At 56.7% G+C, this 21,071-nt stretch overlaps 1 long non-coding RNA gene across 1 annotated transcript; it reads right to left on the reverse strand.

Annotated features, from left to right (window-relative positions):
* Positions 1 to 3,630: 3,630 nt before the first annotated feature.
* Positions 3,631 to 18,797, reverse strand: LOC141275795 (uncharacterized). Its single transcript, XR_012324111.1, has 3 exons — positions 18,578 to 18,797; positions 7,951 to 8,078; positions 3,631 to 6,352 (listed from the first exon to the last, which is right to left on the reverse strand). It is a non-coding gene; the product is annotated as an uncharacterized lncRNA (long non-coding RNA).
* Positions 18,798 to 21,071: the final 2,274 nt, after the last annotated feature.

Consider the following 21,071-nt stretch of genomic DNA (forward strand, 5'->3'; position numbering starts at 1 on the left):
AGAGTCCATAATAAATAAGACGATCTGGAAAAAGAGCAAAGTGGCCGGACTTCTCGATTGGCTATCAAGACTTGTTGTTGAATACAAGCTCCAGTGATTAAGAGCGTGGTATTGGTGCAAGAAGAGTCAGATAGAAGTTGCATGGGACCCAAAAGTAGACCCTGCATACATGGAAACTGATTCATGACAGACTCCCAGGAAGCAGTGGGGAGAGGATGCCTTCCACAAGTGCAACTAGAGACGATCACACTAAGTGAAGTCAGTCAGAAAGAGAAAGACAAATACCATATGACGTCACTCATATGTGGAACCTCAAATACAACACAAGTGAACTTACCTGTGAAACAGAAACAGACTCACAGACAGAGAACAGACTTGTGGTTGCCAAGGGGGAGGAGGTTGGGAGAGGGATGGAGTGGGAGGCTGGGATTCGTAGATGCAAAGTATTATATATATGATGGATGAAGAACAAGGTCCTACTCTATAGCACGGGGAACTGTATTCAATATCCAGTGATAAATTAGAATGGAAAAGAGTATTTTAAAAAAGAATATATATGTATAACTGAATTACTTTGTTGTACAGTAGAAATGAACACAACATTGTAAATCAACTCTACTTCAATAAAAAAATAAAATAAAAAAACAAAAATCAAATCAAATGATGTTGGAACAATTGAGTATTTGGGAGGCAAAACAAACAATCGAACTTGAACCCTTGATCGCACCATACATAAAATTGGATCCAGGTGGATTGATAAACAAAAGAATCAACCTCCTAGAACATAATAGGGAAGAAAAGCTTCATGATTCGGAGAAAAAATTCTTGGCCACAAATACAGAAACCACAAACATTGGAGACTAAAATGATTGAATGTGGTACGTGGCGCCTTAATCCACATCTATTCACGGCACACACGCTGGCGCATACCGCAAACGTAGCTGTGAGAGAAAGAAGCTTAACACAAAACAACCCGTACTGCACAATCGTATGCCCTGTGTGACAGCGCTCAGGGCTGGTATTTAGGGGGTAAATGACTCAGTTTTAAGAAGTAATTCAAGACTGTGGTTACCTTCAGGACAAGAGTAGAGTCTGGGGCTGGTGAGTGGGTCTGGAGGGTTTCAGAGAGCAAACAGGTTCTGGATGACCTGCTGTTGTGTACGTGGTGCTCATCTGATGAAATTGTAAATAGTTGCACAAATGTGATTTTCATGGTATTTCAGATGTTAAAACTATTAGGTTATTACTTCACATTTTTGCAACGGAATCTAAATATACAGCAGTGGATACCAGGCACCTATCTTTTAAAGACTTCAGTAAGTGCTGGGTTTAAGTTGAAACGGAAGCACTTAACTTTTACCTTCCTTTCATACACTCACTCCAGCCCTCCATTAAATTGTAACCTAACATTTTATGCTTTCAGGGTTTTTGATCATCCTATCATAATTTCCTATTATAACATGGATAAATATGTACATAAATCGATAGTTTTTCATATCCAGGTGCCGCTGGGCTTTAAATGCTAAAATTTCTTCTAGGCTGAGTTATTGTTACAATTATTTTCGCAGCACTAGATTAACAGCACATGAACGTAGTATACACTCTGACAAATGCTTAGCAAACATAAAAAGGTGTTTTAAGTGCATCTCATCCACACATTTAAATCACACCCCCTTAGAGGGTCTAATTGCTGGAATGAAGCGGCATTCAATTTTATTCCTACTTTTAATTTTAAAACTTTAATCTAAAGCGCTGAGAACGTGCTCCTATAAATGAGGTGAGAATAAAGGGAATGTTTTCATTCGATGCACATCATTTCATTGACGTTGGACATTGAGCCGTGTGCCAGTGAGCACACTGTCTGTGCTACCCACGTGTCCCCCGCCGTGACGCTGGACTCCCTGTGTGATGTCGACAAGGGGTCCAGGCTCCCTTCCCTAGAAAATCTGCCGGCCTGGGGCTCTGTGACTCTGAGGCTGGACACGAAGGGGATATGTACTATCTCCTACCACGAAGACGGCTGATACCGAAAATCCAGAGAAAAGCAGGTGTTTGGGAGAATGTGGAGGCTTCAGGCTGCAGTCCCAGCTGTGGTCCAGCCCAAGGCCCGTGTGAGTCGCAGGTGCGCGATTGAGGATGCCTTGAAGGTGGACTGCCTCCACCTGAGTATCCGTGAGATACAGCTGCCTGCGCAGCCCGTCAACTGTGATGGACGGTAAGGACACGGCTGTCCCGGCTGTCCCAGGGCATGCAAACTCACCCTGGGTTTCCTTCCACAGTAACCTGGTCATGCCACGCCCACAAGAGGGATCTGGCATCAGACTTGTTTTTTGCGGTACGCGGGCCTCTCACTGTTGTGGCCTCTCCCGTTGCCGAGCACAGGCTCCGGACGCGCAGGCTCAGCGGCCATGGCTCACGGGCCCAGCCGCTCCGCGGCACGTGGGATCTTCCCAGACCGGGGCACGAACCCGTGTCCCCTGCATCGGCAGGCGGACTCAACCAGTGCGCCACCAGGGAAGTCCCCAGACATTATTTTAAATGATTATGACTTAAGCATTAAAATCAACATATGATTATCATTAAAAATAAACCGTTACTAGAATTACTTTACGTTTTAATAAGTTATGTGAGAGTCTGAGCTTAGTTGAAAGGAAAGAATTTGAAACCTACCTGAATTTGTAAAATCATCTGTTACCCAGTCATTGGAAATTCTCTTTTTTTTTCCCCCCCAAATCAACGATAATTTGAATTGTCTTTTTGTTTAAAGCCCATTGTTTTAGAACAGAAAACTTCAGTCTATGGGCCAGATACAGCCTACAGCCTGTTTAGATTTTTTTTTGTATGACCCACCCCCTAAAAATGGATTTTTAAAGGGTCGTACTAACAACAACACGTGACGGAGGCTGCACGTGGCCGATGAGCCTAAGATGCTTACGACCTGGCCCTTTACAGCGCAAGCTGGGCATCTCTGCTTCGGGAAATCCTTTTCCAGGGTTTTGGTGGTAAAGCCCCCATTTTTTGTCTGAAAAACATTGTTTGCTTCCTTTTCTCTTGAACATTAGACGTAAAAGTATTGACTCATAATTTTTCTTCCGTCCTTCGGAGATATCATTCTACTATTTTTTCTTGCCTCTGCTGTTCCTGCCGAGGGTCCTGTTATTAGCACAGTCGGTGATCTTTGGAGGTGGCAGGTCTTTTCTCTCCGGCTACTTTTAAATTCTTACCTTTGATCGGGCATCTTTCAGGTTGCTTTTCAGGGTCGTTCTCAGTGTGAAGCTCTTAGTGTTATACTCCTGTATTCATAATAAGTCTTCCATATGAGGATTCATGTCTGTCATCAATCTTAGAGAAGGCTCAGCCATTCTCTCTGTGACTGCTGCCTCTCCCCAGCTTCCTCTGGTCTCTTTTTCTGGAACTACAATTAAACTATGGTGTTTATGGGTTTGGGTGTTTGTCCTTCAAGTTCTTTCCTGACTCTCTGGGAACTCATTCAGTTCTCCCTTCCATTTTTGCCAATTGTCTCTCTTTGAAAAAATAATGATTTTTTTTTTTACTTCTTAAGGTTACCTTTTTTTTTTTACTTTTCAGATATTCTTGGCATTCTTAATAGTTTTCTGATCTGTGCTGAGGTTTCTGATCTCCCTTTTTATTGATTAAACATTCAAAAATAAATGGGCTCTGTGGTCAGCATTTCACCCCCCAATTGTCCCAGGCGCTGGGGGTCTGCGTCTCCCGTCCCCATAGCACTCATGGAGCACCCCGAGTGTCTTGTCCTTTGGGATGTGAGCTGCTCAGCAGGGCTTTGTCTGAGAATCTGCTCCACTAGGAGAAGTACCTGAATCTCTTTCCTTGTCATTTTTAGGATTGCAAACTATGCAGGTCGAGTTAATGCAAACCCAGCTGAGGACAGAGCCCTCAGGCTAATCCTTGTTCCCCTCATCCTTCACCGCCTTTAGAGCCTTGGAGGACCACTCCTCATTTCTTTGGGAGGGGTCTTCGTTCAGGGCTGCCTACCCCCATCCCAGGCGCACATCCTTGAAGACTCTAGCCAGTCCTCTTGGGGGCCAAGATGGACCAACGACCCTTCAGCCCTCACAGCAGCCGCGGGACCCCCGGGTTCCTGTCTGCAGCCTCTTGGTCTTGTTCCTGAGACCTTCTCCACTCTCTCTAGAGCTTAGCTGTGCGTTGACAAGGATGTTTAATTTCTATATCCAGCTTTTCTATGTTTCTAGAAGGACAGGGTATGTGAGTCCACCCGTTGCTGTAAGGGGAAGCCCCCACGACCCCTCTCAGGCCCATAACTGGACATGCTGCCCCCGACAGACAGTCAATTACCGCCCCCCAGGATGGGGCACGAGAATCTCCACTGGCCTGGAAGAAAGCCAAGGGCACGTGTGAGGAGGGGAGGGGCTTGGGTGGGAGGAGCCCACCCGAACAGAGCTCGTGTCCTGGGGATACATGGCTATTGGGCACCTACTCTGTGCCAGGCCTTCCTCCAGGTGCTGTGGACACAAGAAGAGGAAAATAAACGCCGTAACTGACAAAGCGTGTTCTGAGTTAGTCGGCCCTGAGTGCCCCAGCCATGGTCTGTGTCTGTCTCCCCAGTTAAAACATTTGTCACGTGGTCTTCACCATCTGTTCCTCTGTCTGCCACAGCAGACACAAGCATCCGTGTCCCAGAGCGTCCAGACTCCGTTTTATTCAGGTCTGCACTTGTGCACCGGCCTGGTATCTGGCATAAAGCGAGGCTGGAATTACCTGGTGGAGGAGTAGCTTAGTTCAGCGAGTCAGGAAGTGGGTTTATTCAGGGACGTCTCGGGAATGGAAAGCCTTCATCGCCGTCACCCCGGCCAGCCGACGGCTCCGGTCTCCTGGGCGCATCCAGCTTGGTCCTGATGTAGTGCGGGGCAGGGCCCCACCTGCCACAGCTCCCTCGTGCGGTGCCAGGACGCGTACCCTCCACCACACCCTGGGCCTGGGTTCCAGCCGCCCTGCGGCTCCCAGACGGGTGGTGCACCTGCTGTGCTGGGCCACCCCTGGGGGGCCTGGGGGCTGGCGGGGAGGGTGGGGGGTAGAAGGATGGCCTCCCGCGGCTGGTCCCCGGGCCTGGCTGACCCACGGCGGCCTCGGCAGGAGGCACCCCATCCCCCTGCTCAGCCCTCAGCTCCCCAACCTCGCGTGGCAGACCCAGCCTCTGCAGAGCCTCAGAGGGACACACGCTTGACAGGTGGAAGGGGCTGTCAGGTACATGCTGGGCTCCAGTGGGGGTCACTTTTCCTCTCACGTTCATCTGAACTGACGCCATCACCACCTGGCAGGGCCACCCGACCCAGGGCTCTGTGTCACTAGCCGGGGTCGCATCCTTTGACCTCCGGGTGCCAGGCGGCAATGCTGGGACTCTGTGCAGGCCCCCTGCACTCCTGACAAGCAGCGGGGGGGCCCTGGGACCTGCTCCCTCACCTCGAACTCTTACCGGGCGCCCCTTTGACAGAACAGCTCTAGCCAGAGGGGTTGCCCGGCTGTGTGCAGAGCCCTCACCTGGGGGAGGTGCCAGGTGTAAGGGGCGCGGCCATGGCCAGGGCAGGGGCAGGGAGAGGCAGGTGGGGGACAGACGGGCTGCCTCCCAGGGCCCTCCTCCCAGCTTTGAGGTCTGCAGGGAAGTCCAGGCGGGGAGGGCCGAGGACCAGCAGGTTTTGGCCACAGGATGAGGATGGAGTTGCCTGAGGATGGGCTAGAGTGGAGAGGCGGCAGGTGCCGCGTAAATGGCCTCGGGGGGTGGGGCATCCAGCTTGGGGAGGGGCAGACGAGGGGAGGCCGCGCGTGGAGCAGAGGCCCGGCTCTCCCAGGACTCTTCCAGGAAAAACGAAGACAGGTATTAAGCAAAACGAATGTACCTTCTAACTCCTCTGTGCTCTTAAAGGCACTCAGAGGACAGGATTTCATTCCACATTAAATAATTCACTGCGACACCACCACCACCAACCAGCGGCTGAACCCGCTGGGCTGGGAGACTCTTCCGCCTCCAGATGCCGGCCTCCGGCCCCCAAACCTCAGGCAAGCGCGGCCGCGGCCAGCGGGCCCTTCTGGGGAAGAAACGTCTGCGGTGGGGGGGAAAGAGGGTCAACAGAGCCCCAGCGAACCTTCCTCGGGTGCCCCGGCCCCGGCCCGTTCTTTGATCGTGAGGCCCAAGCTTTCTCCATCAGTGTCGCGGGGTTTCGGCTCCGAGCAAGCCTGGGTCTCGCTGGGTTTCGGCTCCGAGCAAGCCTGGGTCTCGCTGGGGGGAAACCGCTGCTGCAGATGGTGTAGAAACTTGGGCTCGGGAGTCCGAAACCCAGGACATCCTCCAGCAGCTCTTCAAAAAGAATCCCGAGTTACTCCCGACCTGCCCAAGGGGCTCCTGGGTGATCCTGGCGTCTGTGCTCCCTCCCTGCGGGGTGCCCGCCCGCGAGGTCAGGGCTTGGCCCCCAGGCAGCCCGTCCGCAGGCCTTAACCTCTGCATCCCCCAGCATCTTCCTTCCTTCAGCGAGACTGGGCCAAGCACTGGCTACGCTGGGGCTGGGGACCCAGTGGGAAGGGCCGACGGTCTGCAGGGCACAGAGGAGGGTCAACTGCTCCTGGAGAGACAGCACGCGAGGGGGGAGAGGGCAGGGCTGCGCAGGGCCAGCAAGGGAAGCAGCTTCTGCGACGCCTCAGGACACCTGCCCGACAGGGGGAACAGGACCCCCGGAGCAGGGCCGGCGGGGGGCGCAGAGCTGGATGCGGACCAGAGGAGGACAAACCGAGAGAGAGGGTTGCCACGTGGAGCAGAGTTAACTCCTCACAGGCTCGGGGTCAGCCTGGCAGGTGTCAAAACCTCAGAACTGACGTTGCACAGCTAGGTAGTTGGAAAAATCTCTCCAGTGAATGAGGAGGAAACCGTGGGAGCAGAAAGCAACCCAGGACCCATATTCCTACCCTACTCCACACCCTATTACGGACCCTAGTCATCACCTGGTCCACACCTGTCCTCGCTCTGGTCCACAGCCCCTCCCCCCCCCACCTGGAGACTCGCTGGCGTCCGCACCTCACTCTTCCCCATGCCCCACAGGGGGCTCCTTGCCCTGTCCCAGCTCCCATGGGGCCTGCCTCCAATCCCATCTGACAGTGGGTTGCTGGACCCAGAGCTGGGCATGATCTTTGTTTCTTCTTTCTCCTGCAGCCCGTCTCTGACCTCCAAATCCTGCCCATTTGAATGACCTCAAGGCACGTCCGGAACCAGCCCTCCTCAAGCTGTCTCCTCCAGCCTGCCCTGTAGCCCACCTGATTTCTGCAGGGAACCCCTGTCTACTCTCTGCATAGAAGCCAGTCAGACCAGGCGTGCCCCGCCAGGACACCGGACGTCATCACGGTGCGGCCCCAGGACCCGCCTGCGCCTGTCACCGCCCCCTCCCCCCACCTCCCTCCAGCCACCCCGGACTTCTTGTCATCCATGCGAAAGAGCACGTTCCCCAAAGCCTCAGCGCTCTGTACGTCTGTGCCCTTTGTCCTGAGCTCTTCTCTCTCATCTAGCCACGTGACTTGCTCTTGCCTCTCCTTCAGGACTTTTCCCAAAAATCACCTCCTCAGAGAGGCCCTCCAGGACTGCAGTATCTAAGCCAACCCCTCTGTCTCCCCGCCCCTCCCCTGATTTTGGGTGAGGGGGGTGAGAAGCTCTGCGGTCCGAGGCTGCCCTGTGCCCCTAGTGACACATCTGTCTTCATGTTGCTTTGCCGACAGCAGCCCCGACGTGTCCCACAATGTAAGCACCGCCAGGGATGCAAACACTATACCGTGCTGTAATTGCTCCGTGAAATCTGTGTCCTCTCCCTGACATGCGTTTACCCGCTCAACTAATCATTAACCGACAGTTTGCTGCGTGGAGATAGTATTTCTAATATGTAATGCAATTTACAGAGTATAGAAAGTGCTTACCGTACAAAGCTGTTATTCGGGGTCGCGGACCTCAATGGAAATTGATGACGGCTCTGGCTTGGGGGACAGAGGAGCCGAGTCTGACGGCTGACAGTCCCAGCGGGTATTTGTCTATGCAGAAGACACATCTGTAATCAAGGAGAAGGGAAAATCAATGCATTTGCATCTCTTCTCTCTCAAAAGCCCACTAGATGTACTTTATTTAATGTGAGGTGTATTTGTCCTCCATCACTTGGGTGACACATATGGGTCGGGACGTAGCAATAATTTCAATCTCCTAAAAGCACATTTCTATGCTAATTTTTAATTACAGTTAGTGCCAGTGTCAGCTGTCGGCTTTGGTGACTGACTTCACGATTTGCCCGCGTTACACCCCCGGTGCAAGCTTCAGGGCGGCAGGGAGGGTGGGGCTTACTGGGAAAGGAGGTGTGGATTCTAAGCCAGGTGATTTTAGGCACCGGCCGGGGATGCCTCGTGGAAAGACGGGTGCGCGCAGCTCAGCTCATACTGTCTCCGTGGGCTCTGACGGTCCCACCCCACCCTCCTGTGCTCCCCACCCCCGGCCAGTGCACACGGCGGGACCCTTCCTGGACTTTCCAGGAAGGCCCAGCTGCGGGTAGAATGAGTGCCAGGAACGACTGAGTTCCACGAGGTCCAACCAACAGAGAACAGCCCGGGCAACCTCCGGGGTTGTGAGAAATGCTAAACTGCCCTTGTGACAGGCCACAGAGTTTGTGGTGATTTGTCTCCTGACCATAGACAGAGCCTAAGAGTGACAGCCCGGGCTGGGGGCTTTGCCCCTCTGCCCAGCTACACAGAGGAAAACCCTTCAGTGAGAAGACTGGTCTCCTGGACTTCCCCTCCAGGACAGCAAGGCAGGGGGCAAGCAGGCTGCACCCAACTCTGCACAGAGCTTTGAGGGGCGGGTGGAGAGGGTGGGGGGTGTCTGAGGCTGGAGGGGAGGAGAGCCAGCCAGGAGGTGGCAGGGGCCCTGCAGAGAACCCCCATCCCCCGCAGCATACCACCCCCAGGCCGGGCCAGAGGGCCTCTGCTCCCACCCATGCTCCCTTCAGTAACTGCAGGGCCCCTTCGTAATGGAAGCTGACAGAATGCAAATGAGTTTCTAAACGGACCAGCAAAAGTGGCAATTTATCCCATTTAATCTTCAGATGAGCTGTCTGTCTCTGGGAGCACAGTCTCATTAGAATTCGGAGACTAATTTTGTCCATCAACATGAGATTATTGGTGTGAGGGGGGTTTGGGGAGTGTCCTCCTGGTGAGGCCCAGATGCAGCCCTCAGAGCTGCCCCAAGAGGCCTGCATGGCCCCTGGTGGCGCTGTCCACACTGGGAGGGGACCGCCACACCTGCAGGACAGACAGTGCAAAGCCATCTGAAAAAGAGGAGTCTGGGGTCCTAATTCCCAGCTGGACGTTTCCTCGTACGCAGAGGTTTCAGTCCCGTATTTCTCTAAGGACATCTTACAACTCAGAACCCATTGCCTTTCTGGGACCCTCAGAGCTAGGTCTGTGGAGCAAGGGAGGCCCTGCAGGTCCTGTGCACGGACCCCACCTCCAGGACCCCGGGTTGCTCCAAGGAGTGCTTCCTGCCCAGGAGGAGGGGAAGCCAGCGTATGCATCAAGCACAGTACTTCTATGGCCCCATCTCACCTCACAGGACCCCTGAAGGATGGTATCAACCCATTTCACAGGTAGAAACACAGACCCAGACAGGAGCAGCCTGGCCAAGGGCTCTGGACCCTCAGCCATGTGACCAGCCGGGATTCGAGCCCGGGTCTACATGACTCCAAAAGGCACGTCCTCAGTCTTCCTCCCGGAAGGAGCCTACAAGAGGCAGGTCAGCAAGGTCAGAAGCCCGTCTCGGACCCGTGGGTGTGGGAGGGCAGAGCCTGGAGGCAGAGTGCAAACGGACCACGGGGAGCCCCGTCGACACACCAGGAGCTGGGCTCCCGCACACACGCTGGGGTGCAGGCCATCGCCGCTCACAGGGTCACGGTGACCCCGCCCCTCCCTCGCCCTCTGCCCCCACCCGCAGAGGCCACCCCCATCTGACAATCTGGGGCGGGGTCTCCACCTGCACTGAGACACCCATACACACCTGTGTCTGTGGGCAAAGCAAGACGTTGCACAGATGATCCCCACTGGGAGCCAAGCAGAAAACCACCAGTGTGGGCAGTGAGGACTCACTGAGATGTGGGGACCGCAGTGTCCCCCGAGGCTCCAAGGGGTGCACCCGGGCGGTCAGGATTCAAGTCCAGGAAACAGGAGGACTCTAGGAGGGATCACAGTGTTGACGCCGCACTTTCTATGTGCCTGACACTGTCTTTGGCTTTGGGAATGAAGCCATTCAATCCTGTGTCCCTCCAGGGGAAATTCACATTTATCAGCCCAGCTTTACACAGGGGCTGCCCGGAGTTCCGGAACTAGGATGACCGAGCCAAGCAGGGCTGGGCAGTGGGCTGGAAACCCACCCCTTCAGCACCATCCTAAACCTCCTCCAGTGAGATGCCCTTTTCCAATAATAACAGGGGGAGAATCTGTTAGCGTGAGGCTGGGGTCCCCACCCTGCCCCCCTATACTGGGACACCTCCCCTAAAACACAGGAACCTTGAGCTCACCTCAAATGAGCAAGAGAAAAGGATTGTGAAAAATCCACAAAAAAACACCTCCGTGAGAATCAAGACTGAAAGTGAGCTGACAGAGCGGCCAGTGCGGAGCCCCCGCTGGAGACTGGCCTCTGAGCACGTGCAGACTGGAACCTAATGTAACAGAAACGCCCAACGAAATTAAGAAAATGACTGGCCCGTGAAAGAATGCAGTAAGGAATAAATAGGAAGCTCAGGAATGAGCTGGCTAAGCAGGCAGGGGGTAGAAAGGACTGAAAGAGTTTAGACACAAATGGTTAAAGTAGAAGCAACGTCACCTCAGAAAGGAGAATCCAGGGGGTACGTACACAAGAGTGAACAGACCCCACTGATACTGCAGTCAGGTCAGTGCAAGAAAGAAAGGGGAAAAATGGAGAAGTGAACTAAAAAGTAACGTTCTAAGGACAGTTATACAGTCACAGAATAGAAGCAAGAAGGTTTAAGAAATGTGTGAATTGGTCTTCCCTGGTGGTGCAGTGGTTGGGAGTCTGCCTGCCAATGCAGGGGACACGGGTTTCAAGCCCCGGTCCGGGAGGATCCCATATGCTGCGGAGCAACTGGGCCCATTGCGCCGCAGCTACCGAGCCTGTGCTCTGGAGCCCGCGAACCACAACTACTGAAAGCCCGCGCGCCTAGAGTCCGTGCTCCGCGACGGGCGAGGCCACCACATGAGAGGCCTGCGCCTGCGCACCGTAACGAAGAGTAGCCCCACTCGCCGCAACAAGAGAAAGCCTGCACGCAGCAACGAAGACCCAACGCAGCCAAAACTAAATAAATAAAATTGAAAAACATAATAATAAAGAAATGTGTGAATGGAATTCCCCCAAGTTGGGGAGGGAAGCAGTGGAACAGAACAGGTGTCAACCATTCCCATGGAAGGAATCTTTCCTGAAACACAGAACGCTGTGGGGAAGGGTGCGTTTGTGATTCTGGACAATCAGAAAGCATTCCTGAGCAATGTTCTAGTAAATACCGGTCTTTAAGGATGAAAGGAAATCTACTGGGGGCGACGTGGACAAGAGAAAAGCTATTGGTAAGTAGGGTGCTGATCTCATTATCATCCAATCAGGGCAGCTTCTGAGACGAAGGCAGGGGTGTCGTACAGATTGTGTTTAGTGCACGATACGCACAGACCAGGACACCTGGTGACTGTGCACCTGAGACAAGGACGGATCGTCACCAGGACCCTTGACAGCACAAGAAATGGAAAATCAGATTTAAGATACTCAAAGAAACAAAATGCAAGCAGAGGGTTTGCTATGCTAACTGACCTTCAAGTATCACGACCACAGACAAGCCTCAGGAACAGGTGAGGACTCAAGCAGCCTGTCTATCTCCCCCGGCCCTTCCAGGACGTCACAGGAGAAGCTTCAGCGTGAGAGCTGATGCTGAGCATATAACTGCAGAACCAACAGCAAACGACAAGTCACATAAATTATATGATAATCTACATGAGTTATATGATAAAAGTCACATAAGTTATATGATAACAAAATTATCTCAAAAGGGAAAAGTCCCCGATAGTTTGGAAACAAACTGAAAGAGGAAAACCTGACGGTACATCAAGTTAGTGATGCAGGCAGGAAGAGAAAACTATGGAAGCGTAGTGGATTTTGTGATGCTGACCGATACGGGTGCTGTCGTGGGGAAAACCAACACTGTCAGCGTTTGCGGTAAAAAGACTTAAATTTGACCAGACGTTTGCATTGAAAGTCTTTGCATGAACGAGTGGCTTTGCCTGAGGAGGATAAGAGGCAGTGAAAGCCAGCATGGACAGGCACCCCTGCTGCCCGGCATCAGGAAGGTCTGCTCCAGGCTGCAGGTATGTCGTAGTGGGACATAGCGTAGCTCCCTGTGGGACTGACGAATCAATCCTCCAGGGTCTGCGTATTTTTGTGTCCCTCCTAATATACCATGCGTTCACCCCCATCCCGAAACCTCCCAAAGGCACGTGCAGTTAGGGCAGCAGGTTCGGATTCCAGGATCCCAGGGTCAGGGTGAGGACCAGGCTTGGCAGTGGGAATTCCCGGAAAGCTCTAGCATTTTACACCCTTATGCTTTCATCAACATGGCCCCAAAATGGATCACGCAGAACGTGGTGCAAACAGGAAGGACGGACGGTCGACCAGGGAGCTGGAGGTTCAAATGATCTTGCAGAAACAAAGACCAAAATGGCAAAGGACATTTGAAGATGCGACTGGGAGCTCCCTTGCCGCGATGAACAGGAGTCGGATGGAGTACTAAGAAGGACTGCAGAAGACTCCTGAAATGTGACAGAGTCACCTACGGCCCTGAAAGTGTGTGAATTACAGCTACACTCCCTAAAAACTGGATGTTGAGGGAAAGAAGCCATTCCCTTAGAAAATAAACAGTGCGGCTCCACGTTACAAGGTTCAAGCTGGAGAAATGTCCGAGGTCCGTCATCTAGGGTCGTATTTGCAGGTGGCATAACTGCAAACCTAAGAGATGGGCATCGCTGAAGTCAGGGGACTGCTTCCTCTGGGTGAGCGGGGCTTGGAAGCCAGGAGGGGCGTGGGGCGTGCCCCGCCTTCACCTCACACGGCAGCCTTATTCTAATTCTTACGTGTACAGATGTGTGCTGTTCACCCTCTCGTGTGTGTACAAGAAATGCACACGTTTACAAATCGCATTGAAGCCGTAAGAAATGAAGAAGGTGGAGTAAAGTCCATCCAGTGAGAGGAAGGTCGGACTGGAGAAGGTTCTCCAAAGGCAGAGATGAGATTAGAACCACGGCGGGGGAAGAGAAATCGGAACACCTCTGGAGACCCAGCTGAGGACGCGTTCCTGGCTGGTCCTGGGTAAAGACCCCACCCCACGCCATGCCGGACCCGTGGAAGTTCTGGCCACGTGCGTTTGGAGTCTGAGGTCATGGGGCTTCGGTTCCGGTCCTGGGCTTTCTCACTAAGCGCCTGGGACTCCCCGGTCACCTGGGCCCACGGGTCCCAGGGGAGAGGCCGCCGGCAGAGACGAACTCGCGCCCCACCCGTGCTCCAGCGAGCTCTAGAGCCTCAGCAGTATCGTGTCCCTCTCATCCTGTGGTGCGATGACAATTCCCAGAGGAGAGCTGGAAAGCAGAGGAGAAAGTGAGGGGAACCTGGGCCGGACCTGAGACGGCCATTGTCCAAACCTCTGTGAGGCCTGAGCCGGGACCCCTGAAGCCTCGCCATCTGGGGACAACCGCAGCTGTGCCCACCACCTCCAGGCCTGAGTAAACCTGTCCTGGACGGGAATGAACAGAACCAAACCCCTGCTGCTCCCTGCTGCCCACACATCGTGACTCCCGATTGCAGAGGGACCCGTGTTAGCCATCGCCTCGCCCCTCTGCTCCCCGAGGAAGACGGCCGACAAGGCTCACCCGGGCTCCAGACTCCAGCTGAAGCAGGGCCGGGCCAAGTCCACAGGGCCGGCCTAGGCCCTCCCCGCAGCAGGTCTCACTGCCCTCCCCGTGTGATTCCAGCTCCCAGAATGTTCTTCTCTCCACCCCTGGACTCGGAAGGTGCTCAGCACTGAATCAATGGTTAGATGAGGCTAGAGCTGCTTCCCAGCCTCGCTGAGAGCAGAGGCCGAGGCCTCAGGTGGCCCAGCAGCGGGTCCATCCGCACGTCGATGGCAGCCCCCCCACTTTGGCCGCTTACCTAACAGACCCTCGGACCCCGACCTCCCAGCTCTGCCCTGGTGGCCCCGGGGCTGCAGGCGGCAGGAGCAAAACTGCGCCCTCAACCCTCCCAGCCCCCGCATTCAACCAACACAGCTAAATGCGCCTGATCGTGTCCCTAAGGGAAGCCCTGGCCCCATTTGCCGACACAGACGCTCTCACCACAGCCTGTTCCACTCTCCGGGTGCAGGCACGAGGCGAGAGGCCTCCCCGACCTGGGAAGATGCCCACAGGGCCTCCATTCCCAGTGAGGCCATCCAGTCCCACCTGGGATGGAGGGCAGTCCGGCTGGCCAACGGGCTGCCTGGGGTTACGGTGACGATCAGTCTCACCCAGCTTTCGGAGGCCACCAAGACTCAAAAGAATAGAAATCAGAGCAAAGCAGGGGCAAAGGCGAACAGGAAACCCTTGAGTGGGGCAGGTGGGTCTGCCTGCTGCTCTCAGGGTTTGCAGAATCCAGTTCCTGCCAGCCTGTCAAAGAACTCCCCGGCCCATTCAGGGCGCCCGAGGGTTTATTTTCCTGCTCTGATTCAACAAGGCACCTCTTCCCGGCTTGAAGCTTCGGCCTAGAGCTCGGATGGATGTTAATGGACGTCTCGAAGAAAAGATAATTTTCTAATGGTCTCCAAGAGGCCGCCCCTGGAAACGTGCTTTACTAACACGCCTGAGGAGCTGAATCCCGGCGTATCCTCGGTTTAGAGAGTGATCAGAAGGGTCTGTGACGGGCTCCAGCGCGGGGCCCAGCAAGCCTAAACCCGGGTCTTGGTGGAGGAGGACGGGGCCGGCTTGGCTTGGGGCCAGTGGCCCTGCAGCCCAGGGCCGCGCTTGGGGGTCCTGACCGACGCAGGCCTGGCCCTGCAGGGAGTGGAGGTGGGGGATTCTGGGTCCCAGCAAGGTCCCTCCGGGAAGGACAAGGCACCTGGAGCACCCTGAGGCAGACGTGCCCCCAGCCGGGCTCTCCTCCGACTCTGAATGGGGGAAACTGAGTCCCAGGAGTTCACGGGGCCCCCACTCAAGCTGGAGCTGGAGCGTGGCGCATCTCAGCAGGCCCTGCTGGTCCCTCCACCTGCCTGGCCAGGCGGGGCTGCAAGCCTGGTCCTGTGCTCCGGACTGCGGGCTGCCCGGCTCCAGGAACAGGATCAGAAGGCAGACGGCCCTCACTGGTCACCGGGACCTCAGAGGCGCAGGCACGGTCTGGGCATCCCACCGACACCCACCCCGGTGCCTCTAACTCTGGGAAGTGAGTTTCTGACCTGAGTTGGGGCATGGCCGTGAGGCCCCACGGACAGGGGAGGGAATGGCCGCGTGAGCTGATACATGCAGGTGAGGGAAGCTTTCCAGGAGGAGATGGCTTGGGGTGGGGGTAGAGCGGAGTACGGCACGGGCCCTGCCACTGGAGGAGGGTGCCAGAGGGCTCCTGGGCAGCCCGCCCCCTCCTCTCGCCTTCCCGCATGCATTTGCTCTCCGGGCAGGACTGCGGCGTTGTGGAGGCCCCCAGGGTGCAGTGTCCAGACAGGCTCCTCCAGGGACTGGTCGCGGGGAGGATTGAGGACAACCAAGTGGGGATCCAGAAGGGAAGTGGCCAGGCCGAGCTGGGGGTGGAGGAACCGGGAAGCGGGAGGAGTTGCGGGTCCAGCCGAGCTGGATTTAATCCAGAAGCGCTGACTCGCTGAGGACCTTGCAGAATTTCTCGTTGTCCCCAGCCCCCGCCTTGTCCCCTGCCACACCTGCCCAACCACTGCACTGAGCTCCTTCACAGCTCCCAGCCCGCACCCACGGGCCTGGTGCCCCCAGTCCGGGACCAGGCTGCTCCCCCACCCCCGACAGCGCCCCCCTCCAGCTCCCGGAGGCCCGTCTGCAGCTGGTCTGGAGCTTCAAGTGCACTTGGCCCCGCCTGGGTGGAGACGGGTGGACCACGGCCATCCATCTCGTTCGTGAGCCCATTTGTCACGCGAGGGCCAGCATTGTTCACCCCCCTGGTGAACGGTCTCTTCCTGCTGGGCGAGGGCCAGCCGGGGCCCTGGGTGGTTGTTGGGACACTTTCCAGGCCTGTCTAGGTGCTCAGTCTAGGCTGTTACCCAGGGAAGTGGTCTGTCTGGGCCCCTCAGCTTGCTGTAGACCACGGGGTTTCTGAAGGTGCCCAGTGGGGATCTGTTGGGTCGTTTGTCCAGAAAGAGTGTGGTCCTGACTGGTGGCCACACTCTCCCGACCCTGGGGGGAGGAGAAGCTGCCGTCTCCCGCACAGAGTCTATTCCTGGCTGTCCTGGCCCAGGGCTTTGCTGAGCTGTCTGGGACAGATGGGGACAGTTGCCTGGTTACCAGCCATGGATCGGGGGTGGTCCGACCCTCCTAAGGGGACAGGGAGAGAGGAGGCCCCTCGGTCCCACTGGGCTGCCCCACAGCTGAGCACCTTGGAGACGCCATCACAGCCTCCTCGATTTCCTCCAGAAGCATCCAAAGGGCACAGTGGGTGCCCACCCTGACACAGTCAGCCCCCTAGTGCCCAGCTCCTGGGGTGCCGAGATGCTGAGCTGTCAGCCCAGGTGAAGGGCTTGTGTCCCTCATTGAGCTGTGAGTGACTCTGGGCTAGGGGCCACCCGAGCTGCAGATGAAAGCCCAGGGACACTTGTGTGAGGGCTTCTGTCCCCAGGGTCCTCAATGCAGGGCTCCTGGTGCCCATGCCAGGCGGTTTCTACAGGGAGCCCCTACCTGGCCCTGGGCCGCTGGGCTCGGAGGAGCAAGGGGAAGCCGAGGTCCGGGCACTGCTGAGGGGGCGGTGGCAGCCAGAGAAGCCCGTCCCCCCAGCTGGCAGCAGGCGTGGGTAGGCGAGGGAAGACCCTGCCCGTATTGCCCAGCTCCCGCCTGCTCCAGGCAGGAACCCTCCTGCCCTCGACCCCTTCCCTTCCTGAGGGCAGCCAGGCCATCCCTGGGTGGGGGCAGCAGTGGGGAGGCGGGGCAAGCACAGGCAGAGCCCCAAAAGGGGGATTCAGGATGAAAAGAAAACACACGTGTGCAGAGGCGCTGGGTGGCCTGGAGGGGCGCAGACCTGGTTTGGGTCCTAGCTTTGCTCAGCTGTCCTCCGAGGCCTGGGATCCACAGAGCAGGGTAATCCTCCTTCCCCCAGGGCAAGGCTTGGCCCAGGTCGCCCCAGGCTGGCCCCCAATTCCCGACTCCAGCAGGGTCCGTGAGGATGCCTCAGCCTCCCTGGAATTCCATGTTGACTCTTCCAAGTGTCCAGGGGTCTCTTCCTGGCACCACGGTAGCCTTGCATCCCAGTCCCTGTTAAACCCCGCATTGCAGGAGTGTCTTCAGTGCCACAAAGTCTCCTTTCCTAAGTCGGGTTTCCTCCCGACGCTTCACCACGGGACCCGTTGCACGCGTCTCTTGGCCCCGTCGGGATGCATCCCTGGTCCTGCAGCTCCTCGGGCGTAAGGTCTCTCCTCTCTTTAGCAGCTGCTGCAACTGCCCCACAGCCGAGCTTGCATTCAGCCTTTCAGTCTGGCTGTTTGAGGGGAGGGGTGGGGCAGACCCCCGGTTCTGGCGGGGGCAGCTCGCTCCCTGCCGGCAGCTCTGGGTCTGCAGCTCTGCTCCATGGCTCTTCCACCCCAGTCACGAGGGACACCAGCCATTTCCCTCCCTTACCTCAACGGCTTCTCCTCACAGGCAGGGCCCCCACTTGCCCATCTCAGTTTCCCTGCATCTGTGAAGTCGGGGCCCCTCCCCACGGCTCTCCATCCCTGGGGCACCCACGGGGTGATGTTCCAGCACTGGCTGGGGGCCCCTCCCAGTGGCGGTGGCCCTTCTCCACTTTGTCCCCCACAGCCGGCCCTGGGCTCCAACGCCCGCTGCAGAGACTCCGATAAGTATTCCAAGCCGATCTCCCCACGGTCTCCCCACGGTCCTCTGACCTCCGAACGCAGACTGAGATGGCTCTTTTCTCCCGCTGGCAGCCTGGACCCAGAACCCTAATCCGCCCGGTGCTCTCCCCCGAATCCCAAGTAGCGTCCTCCACACAGACGTAACACAGCCACCGACTGTGGCTGGCAGCTGTGAAGAAACGATTACCAGGGCCCACAGGAGTGACAAGAGCCCATTTGCTTGTCCCTAATGGTATTAGGGACGCTCGGAAGAGACGCTTCCTGTCCCACGGGCAGTGCAGGCTCCATGGTCACACCCCCCGCTTCTGCCCTGCTCAGGGGGGTCCCCTGTGACCTGGAGGGCCAGGCCGTCAGTGCTAAGGGTGACACCGACCTGCCATCCCTGATGATACATTATCCCCTGATAATACCTCTCCATGTGCATGTCCAGCGACCTTCCAGAAAGGGGGCACAGACCCCCAATCCTCCTGGCACCCCAGACGCGTTCCTCCCATCTCTCCAGCTCAGTTACTGGTGCTGTGGCCTCTGCCTGGGATCATTCTTGGTCCCCTCTTCCCCTGACCTGCATCCAATCCTCCCAGAAGCCCTGGGGACGCTTCCTCTGAAACCAGTCAGAACCCCTCTCTTCCTCACGCCCCTGCTGGCTCTTGTCTGGGCGCCGCTCTGGGCCCCACTCACCCCCTACTCCCTCTCTGGGCCCTGCAGCCCATCTTCCCACGAGAACAAACCCTTTCGAGCACCACAATGTAAGTCTGTTAAAGGCCAGCCCTGGCTAAGCGCTTCCACGCCCCGCCCCACATCCTGCATTCCAGCCCCATCGGGAGCTGACCCGCCCGCCCCAGGGCTCATCACACCCCGCCCCACATCCTGCATTCCAGCCCCATCCGGAAGCTGACCCGCCCGCCCCAGGGCTCATCACACCCCGCCCTGCCGAAGTGCCTCTGACACCCAGCAGGAGGCGGGGCTCACCTGGGGGGGGGGGAACAGGTGTGATGGCCGGTAGGACTGCACAGAGGAGTGGGGGTGGGGAGAGCCCGGCCGCCCAGGTGGCCTCACCCAGGGCGCTCTGTACCTGCAGGACAGCCCGCTGGGGCGAGGGGACGAAGTATCCCATTTCTGCGTATTAGTGCTTATCTACACGCGTTTCACGTTGCCTCTCGGGTACCACTTCCGCAGAGTAAACTACCCACAGACACCAGTGTCCACCCCAAGCATCGCAGGAGATCAGGTTGTCTGTGAGGCCCGTCCCTCTTCCCGGCCCTACCTCCACCTCAGGTGACCGATAGCTGTCCTCTGTCACCAAGGGGAGACTCCGTGTTCTTGAACTTAGCGTAAGTGAACAGTTTGCCCATGGGGAGGGATGAGGCGCACACTTACAGCCCAGTGACCACCTACAGCCAAAGGCTGCAGGTCTCGGGCAGGAGGACAGAGGACAGGAGCTGCGCTGAAGGCCCCTTGGGAAATTCTCGGGTGGGAACCCAAAAGGAAGAGTCCCAAGCCCTGAGTCCCAGTTGCAGCTCTTCTGTGACAAGAGTGGAAACCCCACCCACGTAGTGAAATTTAACACAGGGTCAAGGCAGTAGACACGAGTGCCCGGGCTGAGGCCCAGGGCCAGACCTCAGGGCCTCGGGGTCGGGCAGGCGTCCGGCAGAGCCTGGTCACCACACAGCCCACGTGACACTCAGCTTGGCTCCCACGGCCCCTGGCCCCTTCTTCGTGGCCAAATTCAGAACTCGGGCCAGGAATCTGGTCGGCCAGAGGTCCTTTCCTGACAGACCATGTGTCTGGACAGCAGTGGGTGGAAAACGTGGTGTGGCCTGGGGACATGGGCCTGGGGCTGACGGAGCGGGGGGGTAGTGCCCGGCTCCCCAGGGGGCCAGGATCTCCTGGGAGCCTCTGGACTCGCACTCCCCCACCCACCTCCACCGCTGCCCCCTACCAGTTGCTGCGGATTCAGCAAGCAGGCCATGTGACGTCCTATCTTGCAGGCAGTGGGCGTGGCCTGACAAAGCCCCTCCCACCAGCCCTGGAAAGAACGACTCCCAGCCTAGGGAGTGATGGCTTTTCTTAGGCAAGAGCCGTGAAAGGAGCAACCTTTTCACCGGTCATCACTGGGCAATCATAATGCTGCCCTCAATGACTGTGTCCGGAGCTTCCTACGGAACCAGTGCTGGGCGGCACTGCCCACATGGCCTTGGAATGACGGTCAGCCAGCCGTGCGGTACTGGGACCCTGCACTGTGCTTCACTGAGGAGGCACTGCAGGCTAGGGTCCCAATCCCGGGACCCTGACTCAGCGCCATCACAGGAGTTTAAGGAAGTGGCGTGGCAGCCGCCAGGCAGGGATGCACGGGCTTTGATGTAGTCTTCAAAAGCGCAAGGTGGGGGTTCACAGGGGCAGCAAGGGTGGGGGACATAGAAGCCCAAATCGGGGTCCCCAGGGACCTCCCATCAGGCCAGACAGCGCTCTCAAGGGGACCACGCCTTCCCTTCCCTTCGGACACATGACTCCACCTGCAGGGCAGACAGACACAAGACTGAAACGTGGATGGACGACCCATGGGCCCTGCTGCGGACCGAGAGACCCACAGACAGTGGGCGAGGCCAGCGACAGGGGTGGAGGCTGCGTCTGCATTTCTGTGTGACGCACAGGAAGTGGCATCTCCAGGCGGCTCCGTCACAGCTAATTACCAAACCTAGAATCCCCTGAATGTGTCACCGTGTTCCTGAAGAGAAGAAGAACCACTTGCCTGACATCATGGAGCTCGTCTAAGGCGACAACAGGTCGGATGCTCTTGGCAGGCACAGAGTTCAGGGTGTTTTACCCCATAATACGCAGCTGCTCAGGCTTCCACTCGTGGGCTCAGTGACCAGGCTTACTGCCACCTGGTAACCTGCCCCATGG

Source organism: Tursiops truncatus, chromosome 11, assembly GCF_011762595.2.
Source record: "Tursiops truncatus isolate mTurTru1 chromosome 11, mTurTru1.mat.Y, whole genome shotgun sequence".
Taxonomy (NCBI): domain Eukaryota; kingdom Metazoa; phylum Chordata; class Mammalia; order Artiodactyla; family Delphinidae; genus Tursiops; species Tursiops truncatus.